Genomic DNA, 19,296 nt, shown 5'->3' with positions numbered 1-19,296 from the left:
GCTTTTCACATTCACGAACTTGGTGACACGTGTGTCAGCCAACCGTCCGTTGCTCTATTCCCACAAGAGCTCACGTATCTCAATCGCGGACGGTTTTGATAATTGCTGTGTGATATCAGGACCACGATTGTGTCGCAATTGATCTTTCTTATGCGCTTTGGCCCTCTGCTATATATTGCTCCTTGTGTCGCAATAAACCATTTGGTTGTTAGTCAGCTCATGTGTCTGTCTCGCCTTTCTACACGTCTCGTCCATATGAGCTGTTTCTTCCTTCCATTCAACATGAACCAACCAGCTCGACAAAGAACTCTTCATGATATCATGATATTGTTACGGACGAGAAGAAAGAAGAAGCGGGCAGTGCCGCGGGCAGGAGCGCTCGCACTGGGCCCACTGACATTTTCATTAAACGCCATCTCACTATCATCGAACATCCTCTCTCTGTCCTCTGTCCTCCTGTTTTTATCGCTTGCCGCCACGTAATATTTGGTGGAGGTGCGGGGTAATTCATCATCACCTCCTTATCCTGGTCCGGAGCTTCGCGCGCCCTGCGACTTCTTGCGCCGTCCGCTGGAGGTTAGGAGGCATCGCATGGCTGTTTCCCAGCCTGTTAATGTCGCAGTCATTAACGAATACACACCAACTATCCCAACTGTCTTCCATGACCAGCAAGACCTTGCCATTCCTCCGCCCCATCCCCCTGCCCCGACCACAAGACACGACGAAGGAGAGACTGACCCGACACGCCACACATGACCACAAAACACAAGAAGAGACCCGAACAACCATATGTGACCTCACTGACCAGATGTGCCGACAAAAGACCCCTAAGATACCTCTACACTTGAAGACATCCTCCCCTGCCTATGCCATGCGGTGCGTACCTTGGTCGCCGCCATCGAGTCGTGGCAACATGTGGCCCGAGAGTGTCCTGGGCCAACTTTTATCGGAAATCATCGTGCCAGTAAGCTGTTCTATTCTTCCTTCTTCCTCTTCTTCTTCAAGCATCCAGACACGCCCATCATCATGCCATGGAATCATCAATATCGGTAAACTTCCTCGTCCACGATCGGGATGATCGTTCGGTGGCCCCGGGTCATGTTACGGACGAGAAAGGAAGAAGAAGCGGGCAGTGGTGCGGGCAGGAGCGCTCACGCTAGGCCCTCTAAAATTTTCATTAAACGTCATCTCACTGTCATCGAACATCTTCTCTCTGTCCTCTGTTCTCCTGCTTTCATCGCTGGCCGCCACGTAACAATATATCCCGAGATACACAACTGGACTGATCGATTGCTGTTAAATGAGGCTCTTCGCTATATTACCGATTGCACTCATCCTGGTATATGTCAATAATTTTGAAAAAAAACTGTTTCTATGACCATCAAACATACATGTATCATACTTTAAAATTTGTCTACCGTGTTAACAATATTACTCAAACTGACGTGAATGCATATAAATACTGACACACCGCTGCCCATCTTCTAGTGCCACCAAGTGGCCGAATGTCTTGGCGCGTAGTTGAGCGCCATCCTCGTCTCGCTCGAGTTTCGCTAGATTAAAAAGGGCCAGCTCGGTTGTTGTGCCGCTTGCTACGTGTGTTGGTGACATTTGGTGGATTGTGCAGGATAAGATCCCATGTACGCTGTCCCCGAAGACGTCAGTGACGCTGCTCATCAACGCGTGGACGCGACTCCTGTCCATAAAGCCAGCCGTCGCCTCCGAGGCCTACAACCTGAGTTTGAACCACTGTCCACACCGCTACGAACCATGACATCCACGACGGGCAGCCAGGCAAGTCAGCATTCCAGCAACGCCCCACCGTACGTCCTTCTCGCACCTCGATCACCGCCATCATTCAACGGTGACCGGTTCGAGGATGTCGAAGACTGGTTGGCCACTTTTGACCGTGTGGCCGCATTCAACCAATGGGACGACGAGCGGAAGCTAATGAATGTGTACTTCGCGCTGCAAGACTGGGCCAAGACGTGGTTTGAGAACCACGAGACGTCCTTCGTCAACTGGGCCGTCTTTCGCCGTGAGTTGCTCACAACGTTCAGCTCGAGTACGCGCAAAGAAAACGCAGAGATAGCAATCCGTTCGAGGTCTCAGCAGTCAAAGGAGAGCGTGGCCATGTTTGTCGAGGACATGACGCGACTTTTCAATCGGGCCGACACTACCATGCCCGAGGCAACGAAAGTACGGCACCTCATGCGCGGGGTGAAGGAACAGTTGTTTGCTGGCCTCATTCGTGACCATCCAAGAACTGTCGAAGATTTCGCGAGAGAAGCTACGAGCATGGAACGTTCACTGCAGGAACGCTGTACCCAATACGGCCGTCAGGCAAGCGTAGCGGCCACATCCTACTGCGCGTCCGTGCCAGCAGCTAAGGACGAGGCATTGCGGGAGCTTGTGAGGAGCATCGTTCGCGAAGAACTGCAGAAGCTCCACTTGAATGCACCACCTGCAGTGAATTATTCTACCGGAGACGTCATTCGTGATGAAATCCGGCGAGCGGTGCAGCCACCACCAGCACCACAATCAGAGCCATGCATTATGACGTATAGTGATGTCCTACGTCGACCTGCCCCCGAGCCACATTCATTCCGCCCCGCTGCCGGACCACCGCCTCGCTACCTGCGTTCCGTCGAGCAGAAACAAGATCTGCGCCCCGTCGAGCCACAGCAAGACCAGCGTCCCGCCATCAGCAAGGCGCACTTATGGCGCACACCCAACAGACGGCCGCTCTGTTATCACTGCGGCGAGCCTGGCCACATTCTACGCAATTGCCCATACCGGAGAATGGGCTTAAGAGGATTCCCACCAAACGCGCCTCGGCCTCGCTATGGAGAAAGACCACAAGAGATTGAGGAATACCTGGCTGCTAACGAGATGCACCCGACGTCACAGCAACGGCAGCCGCGATCGTCATCCCCGAGGCGTTCTGGGTCCCCCAGTCGATACTCCTCCTCTGGGCAATTCAGAGGCACGTCCCCTCACCGGGAAAACTAAACACGGCGACCTCCGGGGGTGAGGCCGCCGCTACGGCTCAGAATAAACAGCCTCCACCCGACGATTTGACGCGACGGCCCGAGCGGCGACGACCCGATCCGACGGACTTACCGACGTGCTGCGAACGCATTGTTTCCGGGGAAATTTTTGTAACTGCCGACAGTTGGGATGTGACCGCACTTGTGGATACCGGTGCCGATTTTTCCGTCATGAGCAGCCAGCTAGCAACGACACTCCGTAAGGTTCTGACGCCTTGGTCTGGGCCAATGATGTGCACTGCCGGTGGCCATGTCATGACGCCGATTGGCATGTGCACTTGCCGCATAGAGATCTGCGGTCTTACTTTCACTGGTACCTTTGCCGTATTAAAAGACTGCTGCAAAGATCTGATTCTAGGCATGGATTTTCTGCAAGAGTATGGTGCTGTTATAGACCTTCGGGAGCAGCTCACAGTATCGTTTTCAACCAAGCGAGCCGTTGATAGCAACACGGACTTCCGGAAAACGATGTTGCGCGTCTCTGATGACCACATAACAATCTCTCCGAGAGCGAGCAAGTTCGTCACAGTCAAATGTGATCACAGCACCGACACGCGTGGCATTGCCCAAGCTAACATGTCCACGCTTCTCACTCGACAAGTTTGCGTAGCTCGGGGCCTTGTCGAACTTGTCCGTGGGCAAGCCGAAGTGTTAGTGACAAACTTCACGTGTGAACCCCAACATTTGACGGCGAACACGACAGTCGCTTATTTTGAAGAACTTGGCGAATGGACAGGCCAGTACGCTTTATCCAACACGTCAGACCTCGACAATGCGACGTCTACAGCCATTCAGACCGATTTGAACCCACACCTCTTGCCCAGTCAGAAACGCTACATAGAGAATCTTATCAATTCGTTCCGCGATTGTTTTGCATCAACCTCCAAGGTCCGACAGACGCCACTAACGAAACACCGAATTATAGTTGCCGACGACCAACGTCCACTATGCCAGCGTCCTTACCGGTTGTCTTCAAAAGAACGTGACGCCATCCGCCGCCAAGTAACAGAAATGCTACAGGACGACGTTATCCAGCCGTCGACGAGCCCGTGGGCTTCGCCTGTTGTCCTTGTCGCGAAGAAGGATGGAACCTTAAGGTTCTGCGTTGATTATATACGCCTCAAAAACGTCACGAAAAAGGATGTGTACCCCCTGCCGCGCATAGACGACTCCCTCGATCGCCTTCGCCATGCCACTTACTTTTCGTCACTTGACCTCCGCAGTGGATATTGGCAAATAGAGGTTGACGAGCGAGACCGCGAGAAGACCGCTTTTATTACGCCGGACGGTTTGTATGAGTTTAAAGTGCTTCCGTTTGAACTGTGCTGGGCCCCTGCCAGATTTCAACGAATGATGGACACCGTACTCTCTGGCCTGAAGTGGCAGTCATGCCTCGTATATCTCGACGACGTTGTAATTTTCTCGGACACGTTCGGCGAGCACCTGAAACGTTTGCGCGCTGTTTTCGAGGCCATCCGATCTGCTGGTCTCTCTCTAAAACCCGAAAAATGCTACTTCGCTTTTAATGAGCTGAAATTTCTCGGCCACATTGTCAGCGCTCGAGGTGTTAGCCCAGACCTAGAAAAGACGGCCGCTGTCGCTTCATTACCCAAACCAGAAGATAAACGAAGCTTGCGTCGATTTCTCGGCCTCTGCGCGTACTATCGTCGCTTTGTTCACAATTTCTCCAAGATCGCTGAGCCTCTGACCCGCCTGACAAAAGACGCCGAACCGTTCGTTTGGGGCCCCGACCAGGAACAAGCCTTCGCGGAACTCAAGTCCCGTCTCCAATGTACACCTATACTTGGCCACTTCGACGAAGAGGCTGACACGGAACTGCACACGGATGCCAGTAACATTGGCCTCGGTGCGGTCCTTGTTCAGTGGCTGGATGGTGCAGAACGCGTCATTGCTTACGCCAGTCACACTTTGTCCCGTTCTGAAGTTAACTATTCAACTACGGAAAAGGAGTGCCTCGCTGTTGTGTGGGCAGTCAAAAAATTTCGTCCGTACTTGTACGGTCGTCCGTTTCGTGTTGTGAGCGACCATCACTCACTGTGTTGGCTTTCAAACCTGAAAGATCCATCGGGTCGGCTTGCTCGATGGAGCCTTCGGTTGCAAGAATTTGACGTTACTATCGTGCACAAGTCCGGCAAGAAACACAGTGATGCTGACTGTCTGTCCCGCGCCCCTACACGGACGGCTGCGACGACGATACCGCCTTCCTCGGTGTTATCACGTCGTCCACGTTAGCCCGAAAGCAGCGGGTCGATTCTGAACTTTTTCCCCTCATCGAATACCTCGAAGGAAGCGGGTCATCTCCTCCTCAGCTCTTCAGGCGCGGACTGTCGTCATTTTGCTTGCGCGATGGTGTGCTCTACAAGAAGAACTACGGTGCAACAGAAACTGTTTATCTGCTAGTAGTAACCACCACGCTTCATGACGAAGTTCTTCGTGCGTGCCACGACGACCTTGCTTCCGGGCATCTCGGTTTTTCTTGCACATTGGCACGGATACGCCGAAATTACTACTGGCCCAAGCTAGCTGCCGTTGTGCACCGCTACGTCCGTACCTGCCGTGAGTGCCAGCGGCGGAAGACACCACCCATTAAACCAGCTGGCCTCCTGCAGCCTATCGATCCCCCGAAATTCCCATTTCAACAGGTAGGCATGGACTTACTGGGCCCATTCCCGAAGTCCTCAATGGGTAACATGTATATAGCGGTTGCCACTGACTACCTCAGCCGCTACTGTGAGACCAAGGCCATTCCCCGTGGTACCGCAGAGGAAGTTGCGCATTTCTTCATTCATAACATTGTACTCCGTCACGGCGCCCCAACAGTCATCTTAACTGACAGGGGAACCTCGTTTACGTCGGCACTCACGAGCGAGGTCCTTCGACTCAGTGGCACCACCCACCGCAAAACTGCCTATCATCCTCAAACTAATGGACTAACTGAGCGGCTTAACAAGACAATTGCCGACATGATTTCTATGTATGTAGACGACAATCATGGGAACTGGGACCGAATTCTGCCGTACATCACGTTCGCATACAACACTGCGCTTCAGGAAACCACACGCTTCATTTCATTTGGTCCATGCTTCTTCCGGATTCTGCTCCCTCCACTGTCGTGGGGGCTGACCAATTTATTCGCGACGCAGAAGCCGCACGCGAACTTGCCCGACAACGAATTCGGCACCAACAAGTACACGACGCCCAGCGCTACAACCTGCGACACCGAGAGGTGAATTACACGCCCGGCGACCAAGTCTGGGTATGGAGCCCAATACGGTTGCGAGGGCGCTCTGAAAAGCTTCTGCGCCGTTACTTTGGACCCTACGAGGTGCTCCGTCGCCTCAGCGCGGTGAACTACGAGGTGTTACCACAAGGCACTGTCCGCTCCTCTCGGCATCCGAAGTCTGAAGTAGTTCACGTCGCCAGAATGAAGCCTTATTACAATCGTTAAACAATTTTAGGGTCCAAACCAGAGCCAGAGACTCCCGTATAACTTGACCCGCTTCTCTATTGTTCCCTTACGTTTGCGGCATCGGGTCGATGCCTCTTGGAAGGGGGGCAATGACACACCGCTGCCCATCTTCTAGTGCCACCAAGTGGCCGAATGTCTTGGCGCGTGGCTGAGCGTCATGCTCGTCTCGCTCGAGTTTCGCTTGATTAAAAAGGGCCAGCTCGGTTGTTGTGCCGCTTGCTACGTGTGTTGGTGACAATATCTTGGTCAACGGATTACGAGAGATCAGAGTGGACTAAACCCATAGGGTATATAACTACGATTGCAACCTTCAAGCTATTCTTTCTTAGGCGCGCTCTAAAAATTTCTGCTCTTTCGGTTCGTCTTCTTGCCTACAAATTAAGTTAATCTTACCTTAGATTATTCTTCCACTATTGGGGATCGCCATATAAAAATAGTATTAATAAAGTAGGAACAGTACAGAGAAAGGGAGTAAGGTCCACTTATAATATCCAGTCACTGAATTATTAACAAGAGATAACATGCCTTCATAAAGTAAAAAACGTCGTCTCAGGAGACTGAAGTTCTTAATATCATTGATTGAATGGCACTATAAAACTGACCCCTTTGTAACTATCTCCTTCTAAACTGGCTATTCTATAGATATACTGGACGAAGGCACGCTTTTCAGCCTTTTCAGCCGCGCAATAACTGTGATAAGTACTCATTTTTCCTAAAGACGGTGACTAACTAGAATAACATGAGTGACCCTTGAAGTTTTCCAACCTTTACTGACTTCATTTGCTTCCGTCATTCAACAGTATTTATGAAACGGTTGTTGTTTTTTCCTCCACAGCAACTTGCTACTGTTTTGTCAATGTATCGTCTTATGTATCGTTTTGTTGTTCCCATCCTGCTAAAATCTAAAAATAAGGAATTTCAGTATCTGTAAATAAATAAAAATAAGCATTTCGACAGGTATTTCCTGAATGAGTGAGGCCCTGTCACCGATTACGTCGCTCAGAAGGATCTCACTGTGACATGCATACAGTTAATCGCAATTTGGCAATGGTCCATAAAGCAGACAATGGTATACCGTATACGTCGTTAGAAGGAAATGAAACGGCCGCAGAACAGTCCATAATGCACAAAAATCAAAGGAAAAAGTAAAAGAATGTCAAGAAAAAACTAACGAGTGAAAACCGTTTACAAGCGGAGGTAGAGAAAGAAGGTAAGCTTATGCAGATTTCTAAAAGTTACCTCTGTGAATATTGTTTTCGCTATAAGGAAGAACATCTTGTATTTGGTATTGTACAGTAACCACTGGCCGCTCTATATGAGCCAGGTGATCTCTAATTAAGGCCCTGTCTCTTCGAAATTCCACCCGGCGCTCAAGGAAGTCGTGGGAGGCAGAACCTGGCTCAATTACAATTCCCGTGCGGTTGACGGGCGGTCTAATAACATCTCCTGCGTGATACCGAAGTGCCATCGTGAGCCTTTGCGGTGAATACCAATCTCTGTGACATCGCTCGAATGGGTCGCGTTAATACGTTGTACTGTGGAGAATGTTCACAATTCCGGAAACCGCATTCGAGCAGAGAGCAATGCCGGCCTCTGAGGAAGGATCTTCACTGCAATTCGCTGACACGGTTCCCCAAACACATTGGATGACGAACTTTGAACAAAGCTGGCGCAGCTTGATTATCTCTTGATTGCTTCCACCGTTAGTTCCTTCAAGCACGTTACGTGTTTACCTTCAGCCTCGCACAGGGAAAAATTCAGCTGCTCTCTACCTTCTTGAAATTTGTGTGCATCATGTTTAGCCATGTATGCCAATGCATTGTTAATTCTAGGTTTGAAACAAGTATGGGCCATACTAACTTCGACAGAATTTCCCAGCATTTTTCTTCGAGGTCACGTGAGGAACGCTTCAGCTCTGACATTAAGGGTATGGCTCGATAGCCGTATTGGTTGTCCATGCAGATTGCTGTTTGCGTATGCATGCTACTGGCTTAGTCTGTAATATTTTAGCATGTGCCATCACTCACAAGCTCTTCAGCACACAGCCATAAGATACCTAATTAAATGAAATAATACCTTACTGAGTTGGAAGCACTGCTTTACCAAAACGCAAGAATGTGCTTTAAGGACCTCTTTATTTATAGCAAAGTTCCCGAAGCGCTGAAAGAAAAAAAGTGTTTGGCTCTGGGGAAACACAATGTGACACCTGCAGTACTGCAAGCGTAAGTTTATTTATTTCTTTATATATTGATACCCTCACAGGTATAGGTATTCATGAAGGGAGTGGTTTAAATAACTAGTAGAGGTTTAAAAAATTAATGAAAAATGCAAAGCGTCGTTTTCCTCGTTATACGGTTCTAACGCAGCAAGCATATGCAGTTGTGAGTGCAAGAAAAAAAAAACATTGATAATTGATAACAATACATGTATTTGGTATGACACGAAATTTTAGGCAGGCTTGCATGCTGCTGTAAACGCGGGAAAGTGATTCCAATCTGCCCATTAGAAGAAAATGGATGGCTGCGCACAAGCTGTCGGGTAGTATGACGCCGAGCCAACGCTGCGAGCATGATCAAGTAGGGGTGAAATGAAAGACGGATCTGATACCATTTTATCTCGCAGAAGGGGTCAGTTGAAAAAAAAAGTATAACCGCGAGAATCCTCAACTGCAGGCCAAAGGTGGAGGAGCAGGAGGAATAAACATTTAGTTTCCGATAGAACGGTGCGCGGCTCCTCCACCCCTCGGCACTACGGCAAGGGGGAAGAAACAGCGTGCTTTTTTTTTTCACGAGGAAGGAACAAATCACGCATATTCCACACGACGACATGCCAACCCTAGCACGTCAAATACAATCAAGAACCTCAATACAACGTGTGATTGCGACTCCTGGCAGTGAGAGCGGCCTGCTTCGAGTAGTGAAAGAAAGGTCCCACTTGCAACGCGAAAGCAACGAGAAGAAAGAAGAATCGAGAGGAACTTTCCCTCCTAATTCCCTAATTACCCAAACTGCGGTCGAGAACCATTCCTTTCAGGTAAACAAGGCTTTATACATTCATCCATTCACTAGTGTACGACTGTAGTTAAGAAGTGGTTTTGCACGAGCTCGAGAGCATAGTTTAGTTAGTGGTGCTGGTGTCCCAAATCGCTGAAGCGTAGTTGAGTTTGTTGCAAAGTTTTTGTATAGTACTAGTTTCAGAGAGGTAGGGACGGTGCAGAAATGGCGTCGCAGGTATAGCCTAACATGCTGTTAGTGTTTTTACTCACAGATTCAATATAGTGCGACCAAGTTAGAGAGAAAGTCACGCGGACGCCGTGGTATCGATACGATATGCGTGCCATGAGTGTTGTTTAGGTGATGTGCAGAATTGAAAGAAGGCTTGAGGGAAACACGTAAAACTTCGCATTTAAGAAACATTATGCTGCATTAGCCATAGTTACAACATGCAGAATGCACAGACATCAATAAAGTGCCATTAGTTACGGAAACATAAAAATTTGCACTTTGAAGCGTTATGTTGCATTAGCCATAATTTACATCATGGAGGTATAAAATTAATATCATTTTGTAAGGACAGACATTGGTAGTGTGCCACCAGTTTGAAGAAAAATAACGTAGTCATCAAGATGTGCAATAATTAAGTGGTTTATATAGATAAGAAACAAGACAGCGCGAATAACCGATCCCCAGAGCACATCAAATACAACGGGGCCTTATGGGGAAGATGCACTCACGAACTGAGAGTAGCTACATAGGAAATACTCGAGCCAAGAAAAAAAAAAAGACTTTGGCCGAGGTGTAGTTTACTTAGCTTAAGGAGAAGTGGTTTATGGCATACCTTTTCGAAGGCCTACATGAAGTTGACAAAGATGCAGTTTCTTAATGCGCGGCGATGAGGATGGCACAAAGCTTATTTGTAAATTATACTGACTTTTTCCAGACAATGATTTAAGGAAAATGTGTTGTGAGTTAGTGAAAAATGATTTAGAACGCCGGAAATATCTAATACCTGATTACAATATGTGTTATAGTGCCTTATGTATTTACAATGATGACTAAATTAATGCTGGGGTAAATAAGGGGTGACGCCTTGTTTCTTGGTTTTTTTTATAGGTCTCACCTTCCTGGCAGTTGAATCAGCAGGCATGGCTTCTGTGTCGAGGGACTGTTAAATTGTTCTCAAACAGAAGTAATGAAAAGTGAGATTATAGCACTTTTCGAGCTAAGTCACTTTCTTGGCTAGAACTTGTTTTAAGGGAGTCAATAATCTTTTCAATGTCCCTGAGCTCGATGGCTATTATATCAATGATACTGTAGTTATATACCTGCGCTTGTGGAACTGTAGTAAAGGTACAATGAACGAAATTGCTGGAGGATGTGAAGTGTAATACTGTTGTGCATTCTTCATCAGGCATGGTAAAGTCGTGAGCATCTAAAAAGGAAATAGTGTCGCTATTGGTAGGAATATACATGCACCAAAATGGAAAGGATATTAGGAAGATTATCGTGAACAAAATTATAATTGGTGCTTTTAAAAGCAGACACTTCTTTTCAGACTTCTTTTTATCTTCCTGAGAAGATTCTCAGGAAGATTCTCAGGACGTCATATCAGCCGTGGCCGAGAATGTTCTCAGGAAGATAAAAAGGAGTCGAAGAAGTGTGGATGAGCCGCTTCCAAAAAAGAAGATCGTGGTGGTGCCATATATTCACAAAGTGGCGCACAATGTAAAAAAAGTGGCCAAGAGGCATGGCGTCCGTGTTGTTTTTTCTGCCCCACGGAAACTCGCAGCCTTGTGCCCGAGAACCGGGAACCAAGGAGCTAGAGGCAGTGGATGCGACATAAAACATGCCGAAAAGTATGTAAAATGTGCCACTGGAATGGTATATGAAATCCCACTCAAGTGTGGAGGCGCCTACGTGGGCCAGACAGGCCGATGCGTGAATGAACGCGCAGGGGAACATGCCCGATCCATTCGGAATGAAGAAGGAGCAAACTTGCCTGCTCATTGCCTTGCTTGCAGTGGATGCGAGCCTTTGCTTAAAAAGATTAAGATTCTAGGAAGAAGTAAAAATAAAACAGCGCGGGAGCTTTTGGAGGCCTATCACATAAAAGAAAACGGTGATAAATGTGTAAGCGACACTTCTGTCAAACTGTATAACAAGGAAAACCATTTTCTGCGCACCTGTTATTGACAGGAGTTGATTGGCTGTACCCCCCTCTCTCATTCCCCTTGTTCTTTTGCTGTGATTCTGACTATATAAGGCACTTTCACACAAATAAACTCAGTTGATAGTTTGCGCTCTGTCTGTCTCCTTGGCCTTTTCCTGTGGCTGTCTTTTTATAGCGCATCTTGGTTCCTTTAAAGCCTCTCCTATATTTCTCCAATTAACCCGGTTCTGTGCTAGCTTCATCCATTTGACCCCTACAATCTTCTTAACTTTCCCATCTAACTTTCTGCCGCCCCCTGCTACGTTTTCCTTCCCTTGGAATCCAGTTTGTTACCCTAAGCGACCATCGGTTATCCTTTCTTCGCACTACATGTCCTGCCCATGCCCATTTCTTCTTAATTTCCACTAGAATGTCAGTAACCTGAGTTATTTCTCGGACCCACTCTGCACGCTTCCTATCTCTTAATGTTACCCCCACCATTTTTCGTTCCATAGCCATCTGAGGTGTCCTCAACACAACTTAAGCAGAGCCCTCTTGGTTAGCCTCCACGTTTCAGCCCCATAGGTGAGTATAGGTAAGATGCAACTATTGTATACTTTCCTCTTGAGCGATACAGGTAAGATGCTAGTCATAATCTGCGAGTGCTTACCAAATGCGCTCCATCCCAATCTTATTCTTCTTGTTATTTCCTCTTCATGGTCCGGATCTGCGGTTACTACCTGTCCTATGTAGACATATTCGCACGACTTCCAGTGCTTCGCTACCTAACGTAAACGTAAAAAAACGTAAAACGTAAAAAAAAAGGAGATAGGAAGCATGCAGAGTGGGTCAGAGAAATAAATCAAGTTGCTGGCATTCTAGTGGAAATCAAGGAGAAGAAATGTGCATGGGCAGGATATGTAGTGCGAAGAGAGGATAACCGATGGTCGCTGAGGGTAGCAAACTGGATTCCAAGGGAAGGAAAGCGTAGCAGGGGGCGGCAGAAAGTTAGGTGGGCGGATAAGGTTAATAAGTTCGCAGGGGTCGAGTGGATGCAGTTAGCCCAGAACCGGGTTAATTGGAGAAATATGGGAGAGGCCTTTGCCCTGCAGTGGGTATAGTCAGGCTGATGATGATGATGATGCTGCTGATGATGAAATGCTGCTGTAGGATGCTTTCTTAGACAGTTCAGTTGCGCGTTAGCATTACGTTCACTTATTTATTTAATATACACCTCTGTCTGGGCCTATATAAGCTTATTTTTACGTATCATACCCACTCATTGGGCAAAAAACGCACTTTACCAAATCAGCTATAGTTATCGAAGCTGGCGAACTTTACTGCTACAACGACGCGAACCGGCTGCAGCATTTCTGCTGTTATGAAAAAAAAAGAAACAACAACTGAAGCTACCACACAACCAGTCAGGTGTAAGCAGTCAGTGCACAATTGAAGGGATTCCTCTGCTAGAGCAGAGGACTGTTAGGAGCCTGCAGGTGCTGATCGCCTTGGCATAGCGCCGGGGGAAGCGGCACTATTCGCCTGCACCCTTAAATATAGTAGAGCAAACAAGTTTGACTGCGGGGATGACATGGATTATTTTTTTACCAATTGTATAAACGTGCAAATTCTTGCACACTCACTATCAACATTGGCACTCTAGGTTAGAGCTGATATTTCTTTTCCACGCTCACAGTATATTTTTTTAACGCATATCTTGTTCAGCACATCACAACATGAATGCAATGCTCTATCTTTCCTTTATTTGCGGACTGTGTTATTTGAAATTACTACAGTACTGGAGACGCTGCCTGAGACAACTCAGCATTCATACCGCTGCCCGATGGCGGCATAATCTTTTAGTTCACTTCAGTTAAACTTCCGTGTCGACGCGTTCATTTAGAATAATTTGAGACCTTCTGGCCTTCGCACGATCTCTCCTTTCTTTGGAAGGCTACTTCTTCATAAAGAAGAATGCATCTCCGCCATCCTTCTAGGAATAGTATCGTTAGCTTCACAAGTGATAAGCGCAAATTAAAACGCACGCGCTATTTCTTCTGCCGGTTACCGAACTTTTAGCTTTCACTGTATGGACGAAATCTCGCTCGCCGAAATGTCTGCTGCGCATATGATGAGAATGATCACTCGCTGATTTGCCGATAAAAGTTTTGATTAAAGAAAGTTCTGTGAGCTTATGTTTCGGATAGCAATCGGAGCTTACGCCGGGTTTTCTCGCTTACGTGCGGGTGAAGAGCACTAACAGACCGCACAAAAAGCTTAAATAAACTTCACCAGCCTCAGCAACAATGCAAGATCAAGAATTGCAAGCCTGGCACTCTATGTCAACCCAAACTGCAGAAATAAACGCGACTATTAGATTTTAAAGCGCACAAATTCAATCGAGCATCTGGTTCAGCAGCAGTAAGAGGAGTCACGTGATCTCACTTGCTCCCCTAGGTCGACGCTAGCGCCTTTCGCTACAGTGGTGGCGCTCGCGCCCAATATTAGAACGTACCACTGGGTGGTCGAAATTTCCGGAGTCTTCTTTCTACTAGGGTGTCCTTTATAGCCCGAATCGCTTTGGGACGCTAAACCCCCTAAAACAAGCCAGAACATACACAAATCCAACCCGGGTGCCCTGGTTCATATTCAAAGCAAAAAAAAAAAAAAAAGGAATAACATAAAAAGATTGTTCTGACATAGCCTCCTTAGAGTGTATAAAGGAGGCTATGGTTCTGAAGACACTACCATAGCTGATATGAGAAATGTCCTCGCGTTACAGTTATTTGGAGAACGGCGATTAAATCGGAGACAAATCGACGTACTTCAGGTATTATATCCTGACCGAAATGATGAGACATATAAGCGTGAAAATATGCCTTTCGCTCCCACTGCCTGTTGGTAAGAAGGGAGCACTAGAATAATATCCCGAAGGGCGGAACTAATCACGTGAAAAGGACTTTTTCTTTTAAAACGATCACTGATTGCCCCGCCCTTACAGCGCATAGGGCAGGTACGACCAGCGGTACTTTTGCTTCATTGCTGAGCGCAATTGATTTATACTGCTTTTTGTATCACCAATTTAAATTACATCCTATTTGTTTTATTTTTTTCTTTCGGCACGGACCCTCTGAACTGTCCCGCCTAACACTTTGCTAAGCCCGCTTCGCTACATGGCAGTATTGATGCTGAAGTGTACGAGTTCTCCGCATGGTGGATTCCATGTCGTGCGCTTATCGCTGTGATGACATACTGGGAGGCAGAACGCGCTGAAGCACATCGACATCAAAATTGTACATCATGCGCACGAATGAATGCGAGCGATACAGCCATGCGAAGAAGACATTATGAAGGCGATGCCCCTGACATGGTGAAAAAACAAAATCCCCGTATTTCGCCTTCGCGAAAGTTCGAGCTGCTATTCGCACTTCCCCGTCCGTGTCAGCAACGCCCACTTTGCAGCACGTGTCTCGGCGCCTTAATTACAAGCGCGGCTCCTCGCCAACACCCGTGCGCCAGGAGGGGTTGACAACCGTCGCCATCTCCCTAGGTGGCGCCACGTGGCAATTAGGGAATCGGACCCGAAGAGCGTCGGCTCGTGCTTTGGGAGCAAGGCCTAGCGGGGGATGACGCCACGGTTCTCTAAACGCGCCTTATTCCACAAAGTTCGTTAGGCCCGGAACAGCTGTCATCCGCAGCAGCGATTTCACGCGCGCCAAAGGTGTGCCCCACCTTAAGTTCCGGAAGGTGCTGAAAACAATGGAGCCGTGCGCTTTGTCCGTTGCGTCAGTTTGTCTCTGTAGTGAAAACGTGGCGGTGCAGGGATCCCCTTCTTGGAGTGCGAATGCTTGTCACCACAGTAAACGTTGACGCTTCACGGCTTGCCACACCCGCTGCCTCTGAGCGGAACTCGCCCTCGCATCGAGGACACCGCGACGGCAAAAGCTAAACCGGCTCATTTAGATACAGGCAGGACGCTTAAGCTTCGCCCTAAGGGGAGGCGCAATAGCTTGAAGCACACAACACCAGAGTTGTGTTGTGTGCTTCTCTTTTTGTCTGCGTCTTTCCGCAGGCTTTAATCCTTACCAATATGTACCAAGCGCCCCAACTCTCCACTATACTGAGCAATAGCTTTCGTTCATCAGCTTCATTTAGTTTTTCAGCTACGACACCCCACGACGTAGTGACGCAGAACTTTTACTCTACGAGGACTACAGTTATCGACTGCTACGAAAACTCACCCCTGACAATGTTTACCTACCATGTACTACAACGCAATGACTCAGCTGTGTGCACTTGTATTCACATGTCATTTTTATTTACTCTGTACATGTTTTATCTTCACTACTTTTCTTATTTTTTTTTTCATAATTACTCATTCAGTTAGGGTAATCAGTTATGCCCACCAATTATCCATTACACATCCCATCCATTATGTAGCACTTCAGCAAGCCTCCATTTTTCCTGCCACGTTCTGATCACTTCAGACAGCTTTCCGAGAATACGCGAGTCGAAGCGAGGGTACGGCGACGGCCTCTCAATCGAAATAACTGCATAGGCTTCGCGTGAAATTAAGCCGGATAATGTTACGACTTCAATAGCTCATTATTTTAAATTTAAAGGCGCCAAAATCACACGCACACACACAAGAAAAGAAAAAAACGGGACAGATTGCCACTTACAACTGACTTATTGTGCAGAAAACACATATGTACCAACACCGGCGCATGGGCAAGAAACGCATTCTTCCCTGTGTAGTATATGATGAGCAATTCTTAAGAAACGTGTTCTCCACCTTATTCAGATTTATCGACGTGTCGCTGACGCATAAATTGCCTGTTTTCCGATATAAAATGCACGTTTCAATTAGTTCTCAAGCTATCGTATTACCCCTTCTTGCAAGGAATCCGAGCATCAAAACAACACTGTTCACAAGTGCCTGAAGGGAAGGATCTGATATGCTTCGCTAAATTTGGGTCCCCTTTATTTTGCTGTAACTTTCGTTCATATTTCATGATTCGCTCATTAACACATCGCCCGGTTTGCCCTATGCAGGAACAACCGCAAGAGAGGGGACCTTTATAAACAACCCCTTCGGCACAGTTCATGAATTGTCGCCCATGCCTGGTACCAGAGCCTCTTTCTTTTTGAAGTGAAAAGCTTCACTAGGCGCGTGTGCTCCGTCGTTAGAAAAAGCCACAGCTGCGCATGCGCAAACCCCGTGACGTCACAGGAGAAGAAGAAGAAGAATGATGCATTGCGCTAGGTTTTCAAGCCGTCGGCGTGGTACCGTGACAACGTATGCCGGGAAAGAGAACAAGAATGACAGGAGACGAGGCGTCGGGTGCTGCTGCTCAGGCCGAAGTCACTGCTGCAAGGCGGAATGAAAACAAGCGGAGGCGGCAAGCCGAGGAAAGTGAAGAACAGCGTGGCGAACGGTTAGAAAAGAGACGTATGAGTGACGCAGCAAGACGGGCGCGTTTTACTGTTGAGAAAAACTTTGAATGTGACGATGAGATTAACTGTTTACGAAAAGTGACCTTGACATTCGGGTGAGTGAGCTATTTGCTACTCGTGAGTTTTAGCCTCGCTTCTCAGACAATTCATTTCAAAGTGAGTGTAGTGGCAAGGGGGAAGCACAGTCTGGCGGGACTTATTTGGCAAGTACGGTCCCATCAAGAATGACATTTTCCTGCATTATTCCTCGAGGCAATGTATATAGTGCCATAATCCTACATGTACCCACCTAAAGAGCAAAAATGTGGAGGAGGACGAAGAGGGTTCAACTCATTTTGATGACAACGTAACGAGCTATGGAAAAAAAAATGGTGACGTTACGAGTCAGTAAATGTGCAAGGTGAGAGAACAAACGTGAACAATGGCACTTTAATCCAGTAATAATGGTCTGAGCGGGCATTTAATGCGAGGGCAATTTAATCCAGACTCGTTGGTGGTAACGGACTAGATGCTAAGATGAGGCAACCGAAGCAGGGGGTGGTAGAAATATAGGTGGGCGGATGAGATCAGGACGTTTGCGGGGGTCAGGTGCATCTAGCTGGCATAGGACATGAAGAATTGGATGAAGTGAAGCAAGACGGGCATGGAAGCATCCTCACCATTTTGCCAGACGAGGTAAATTAACGGTAATTGTTTTCTGAGACTCGCTAACATGGCCTTTCTTGCGTAACCCCTTCCATATTATTACGGTGCCGCCCTCTCTCCCCGGTTTTTGCTAATTTATGTTTTTGCTCTGCCACCAATTAAAATGCTTTCTTCATTATTAGTCTTTCCTGGCCAACACAATGCGCAACTACCATGCCGCACGGTTATAACGAGAGGAAGAAGATGGCGACACAACATGAAAAAACTGAACAAGAGTTCAGGGGGCACCTCAGTTCGCAAGCCGAGCCGAGGTTTCGACAAGGGGACTTGTCTTCGGCCAGACAGATCCAACAAAATACGGACATGTATAAATGGCGAAAGAACAGAGTGAAACAAAGCAGGATGACGGAACTCGCAAACTCCTGTGTTTGCGTGTTCCTTCGTCCTCGTTTGTTCCACGCTTACCATTAAGCCTTGAACCAACTAGCCAAGGCAGAAGTCTTGAAGACAAGTCCCCTTGTCGAAACGTTGACTCGGCTTGCATATTGAGGCTCCCCATGAACCTTTGCCTACTTCTCTTTCATGCTATGCTATGTAGTGCCACAGCCCCTCTTGCTGGACACACAGTGCTTCAAAGATACCTTTACACATTTTCCTCAGCACATTCCATCTTATTCAGGGCTCCTGGCTGTTGACGCTTTGCTTTTCCAGCTCTCTTCGCATACCACACTAAGTTCACCCTCATAGGTGCTTCCTGCTCGGAGCGCAAGCCCTACATTTCCCTACCAACAATCAGCACTTTGCCCAGACCAAGACAAGTCCCCTTGACCAAACGCTGACTGGCGAATCGACGTTCCCCTGAACCCACGTTACTTTTTGAATTGTCTTCCACGAAAGTACCCGTTATTTGTGAAGACGATACAAGCGCATATATGGGTATGTGTACGCTAGAAATATACTGACGTACTGAAGGCTCCGCGTTGTACAGAACGGGTCCGCAAGCCATGGTCTCGGCCTACGAGTGACAAATCTAGTCTGTCTAAAAACACTGGTTTATTCTGGATAAACAAAAAGCCCTCTGCAAGAACACCACGCTGGGTGCCACTGCGCTGCAAAGCATGCGGTTGAGACCCGCGACACTTATCTGGAAGAATTCCTTTTGCCAAAATAAAATGTTAACTCACTCAATCGCGAAAACAGGATGATGTTCAGGGCTTGAACGCATTAAGAAAAAACACAATGGCCCGGCCAAGCGGCCAAGCGTTCCCAACGCTGCAAAAAAATATTGGTCCACGCCTGGTAGCAAAGCCGCAAAAAGTGGGGGTTTAAGAATGGCTTGAGCTTAGTGATATGAGCAAGCGACCCCTTTTTCAATCCGAGTTATTTTCTACTTTTGCCTTAGGTTAGGTTTCGGGGAAAAGAACGTGGTGTACACTTTTGACTGGATCCCACGGAAGGGTGGGCACCAACACTTAAGCAGGTCAAGGTGACACATCTTTTTGAAGG

Source organism: Amblyomma maculatum, chromosome 5 (assembly GCF_055883805.1).
Source record: "Amblyomma maculatum isolate TAMU_Amacu chromosome 5, ASM5588380v1, whole genome shotgun sequence".
Classification (NCBI taxonomy): domain Eukaryota; kingdom Metazoa; phylum Arthropoda; class Arachnida; order Ixodida; family Ixodidae; genus Amblyomma; species Amblyomma maculatum.
Note: the sequence above shows the minus strand (reverse complement) of the source record.